At 66.5% G+C, this 3,919-nt stretch overlaps 1 long non-coding RNA gene across 1 annotated transcript; it reads right to left on the reverse strand.

The window, feature by feature from the left end:
* Positions 1-2,544: 2,544 nt before the first annotated feature.
* On the reverse strand, positions 2,545-3,152 carry LOC139826904 (uncharacterized). The gene is made up of 3 exons (XR_011737014.1): positions 3,059-3,152; positions 2,671-2,736; positions 2,545-2,582 (listed from the first exon to the last, which is right to left on the reverse strand). It is a non-coding gene; the product is annotated as an uncharacterized lncRNA (long non-coding RNA).
* Positions 3,153-3,919: the final 767 nt, after the last annotated feature.

Here is a 3,919-nt window from a genome sequence, read left to right on the forward strand (position 1 = left end):
GCAAGAAACAACAGATGTAGAAGGCAACCCCAGCTCCTGCAGCATCCTTTTCTTACTCCTGCAGCATCCTTTTCTTACTCCTGCAGTGATCACCGCCCCTTAAGGGGTGGGGAGGAGAAGGAGATCCCTTCGGTACCTGCAGTCTGCTGGTTTACTGCTGGGGCGCAGTGCTAGGGGCGGGAAATATGAAAATAAACCGGAGCAGCAGCGCTCCTGGGGCGGGGGGTGTTCCCTGCAGAGCATCCCCCCGGGAGCCGGGCCTCGGCTCAGCCCGACCCAAACCCGCCCCACGCCCACCCGGCAGAACCTCAGGAACCAGGGAACAAGTGACCCCAAGATGGGGGTGGCCAGGCAGAGAATGGGTTCCCTCTGGCTGGGAAAGGAGGGGTTGAGCTGAGGGGGAACGGGAGGTTTGGAAAAGGGGAAGGGGGATCCCTGGCAGGCAGCGAGGCTGGAGGGGGGTCCCGTCCCCTCACCCAGCCACGCGAGCTCCGCCAGGGGCTGCAGCGCCGCTCCCCGCGGCCGCCGTCCTGTCCGCGCGAGAGACCGCCCCGCCGCCATCTCTAGTGAGGGCACAGCGGCCGCGCTCTCCCCGCCCCGCCACAGACACCTCATCAGCCACCGCCCGAACGGCGCCGGTACCCGAGGAGGAGGACTCGAAGGACGTTAACTCCCCCTCCTCGGCGGGGTGTGCCGCCCGCTTCCCAAGAGCGGCTCCCAGAGCGACCAGCTCCCCTCCTACCCGGTGGCACGAGGCACAGCCTCAGTGCGGCGGCTTCACTGCCCACACCGAAGATGGCGGCGCGACGGGAGCGGGAAAGCGTGAGGCGCTGCAGGCGTCAGGCCCGGCCCGGGAGCCCCCAGCCACTCCTGCTCCCACGCACCCCCCCCCGTTTGCTTTTCATTTGTGTATCGTATATAAATGCAGGGACAAGGAGCAGCGGCACGGAGCAGGCTGCTGGGTACGAGGTGTTCCCTCAGCACACACACCCACACCCCCCCATCCCGGGCCGCTCCGCACGAAAGGGAAGGTGAGGGAAAAACAAAAACTAAAGGCACAGAGGCGTCCTGGCTGAAGCCGAGCTGTGCTCATCTACCTTTTGAATGACAATTCCAAAGGCACATCCCCACTCACGAAAGCTGGTGGCTCCGCAGGGTCCCCAGCAGACACAACCACCGGCCGGCGGGGCAGGGGGGGCTCTGCCCGGGGAGCTCCCGCAGGGTCCGCAGTCTGAGGACAACGCTCCGCCCACAGCCCCGCACCGAAACCGCCGGAAGGTCCCACAGCCTCCTTGTCAAGCCCAAGGGAATCTGAGCTGGGCCCGTATACGGTCAGTGCTCCAGAAGCTTCTCTGCTCCCAGGCGTTTCATTAAACGAGGGCCCCGTCTGTCAGCCGAGGGCTGTGGGCGTGACCAGAGCGCCCATCAACCGGAAGTGCCGGGCGCTTTCCTGCGGCTGCAAAGTGCTGCGACATGGGGCTGTGGGCACCCCGGGGCGGGGCGCGGAGCTGCTGCGTGCCCCCAGTTCTGGGTCCCCCGACCCAGAGCAAAGCACTCCCCTCCTCTGGCTGCCGACCGTCAGCCCGGCTTCTTGCACAGCCCCCTGGTTACCCCCTCACCCCGTGCCCCCAGTTAGTCCCAGCGGGTGTTTCTGAAGCCCATGGACGCCTCAGCCCCACCCGGGGTGCAGGATGGGCCTTTGCTGGCTCTGCCCTGGTGCCCACCAGTTTGCTGCCAGTGCTCCCTCTGGGGGGCCCTGGATAACACCGGATCCACCTGGGCACCCCCAAAGTGCCTTTTTAGCACTAATTTTTCTCCTGAAAAGCAAACACAGCGGGGCTTTCTGCCATCCTGCCCCAGGGACCCCCACTCAGAGCACACCGGCACTTGGTTGCCCATAGCCATTTATTGCAGTCGCTGCCCCCACCCTGAAGCACGCAGGCTGTTGTCCCACACTGCCAGCACCATCCCCCATGTCCCCCCAGCTCCCTCCAGCTCCACCACGAGGAGCGGCTGCCCCAGCAGTCCGTGCTGCTCCCACATCCCAGCCCAGACCCCAGACCCCCGTCCCGCCCTGCCCAGCTGCGGGCACAGACCCGTCCCCCCAGACAGCAGGGTGTCCTCTGCCCCCCGGTCCCCTGACAGGGCCATACCTGGCCGGCTCCTCGAGGTCGTGGTGTCTGGGGTGGCCCTTGGCGTTGTCGGCAGCTGAGAGGCCCCCATCATGGAGAGCTGCTCGTCCTGCCGGTTCCCATCAGTGCCGTCTTGGCCCGACAGCTGCATCGTGTCCTTCTGGGAAGGGGAGAGCGTGTGACCCAAACACGGGGCCCCACTTCGCATCCCCCAGCAACCCTCCCCCAGCCAGCTCTCCCTGGGGAAACTGAGGCACGGATGGATCCCCCCGCAGGCTCAGCATCCCCCTCCCCACCTCCGTCATCCCTACCTTGTTGGGGCTGCGGGCGCCGGATGGGGACGGCCGTGGGGTGCTGGGCGGTTGGGGCTGGAAGCGCGGGGGCATGAGGGTGTGTGGGCCCCCGCAGCTCTGCGGAACAGTGGGGTACCTGCACTCGCCCGTCCGCTCCCTGTGGGACAGGACACGGGGTGCTCAGTGCCCGGCAGGTGGCACCCCATGTGTCACTCGACGCCAGGGAGGGGTCAGGGGGCAGTTACGGTCCAGGCGCCAGCGTGTGGAGGGGCCGGTCGCAGGACAGGCAATGGAAACCAGGCAGCAGCTGCCTGGAGAGAGGAGAAAAGGGCTGGGGAGCTCCTGGGGGGCACAGCCCCACCTGCACACCGTCCTCTGCCACAAAAAGCCTCTGCACCCACCCCTCAAGATTGGTTCGGGAGGGCTCCTCCCACACGTGCCCCCTCATTGTGCCCCCTCCATCACTGGGAAGCTGCAGCTGGCAGGAGCACAAGGCACAGCCACTTGCTCAGCATCCCCAGGGGCGCTGCCCACACGGCTCCCACGCCAGGGTACCACAGCGGCACGAGCTGGGACAGCCAGCAGGAACAGGGCCGGCACTGCCAAAGGCACCGCGGTCCTCATCGCACTCACTTCCTAATCCCAGCGGCATCGTCACGCTCTGGCTGCAGCGCCTTCTGGAGCTGCCCGCTGAGGCTCTTCCACCGCTCCTCCTGCTGCTCCCGGAACGCCCCCAGCTCCCAGCGGTCCAGCTGTAGACGGGTGACACCCTCAGCCATCTACCCCAGGATGGGACATGGCGGTCCCCAGGGGGACAGCCGGGAGGGGGCACCCTCGCAAGGATGCTGCCTCAGGCTGCCAGGCCCCCAAGGTGCCAGTTCTGCGTAGAGGGGACGAGCCCTCACCTTGCAGTCCATCTGTCTCTGCAGCTCTTTCTGGAACTGGTGCCAGCCCTCCTCCTGGCCCGTCACCCGGCATCGTCACCTCCTCCACCGCCTTGTTCAGCCGCTCCTCGCACGCCTCAAACTGGCTGCGACTGACTTTGTCAGCCAGGGCGGCTTTGTCTGCTTTCTAGCAACGGGGAAAGGCGGGAGAGCGGTGGGGACAGGATCCAGGGACAACGTGAGAGGGAGAAGTGGCTACGTGGCCCTGTTCACCCCATCACCCCCGTGGGGTTGCTCCCACCAGCCAAAGGCACTCGGGGTCACAGAGGGACCTGGCAAGGGACCCGCAGCCGGGCTGGAAATCCTCCCTCCCCCGGCTGGTTCTGCCAGCCGGCACCCAAGGGACAAGGGGCGTTTGTCACCCTGCCCGGGACACCCTTGGCTGGCACCAGGGCCCCTCGAGCCCCTACCTCATCGATTCCCAGCACCAGCAGCTGCTCCTTGTCTGCTTTCTGCTTCTTGAGCCTCTCCAGGGACTGGGACAGAGCCTCCCAAGGCAGACAGCAGCCCGTGACGCCACGGCAGGGTCGGAGCTGCCCCCCGGCCAGCC

The sequence above is a fragment of the Patagioenas fasciata genome, unplaced genomic scaffold (genome assembly GCF_037038585.1).
Source record: "Patagioenas fasciata isolate bPatFas1 unplaced genomic scaffold, bPatFas1.hap1 Unplaced_7, whole genome shotgun sequence".
Taxonomy (NCBI): domain Eukaryota; kingdom Metazoa; phylum Chordata; class Aves; order Columbiformes; family Columbidae; genus Patagioenas; species Patagioenas fasciata.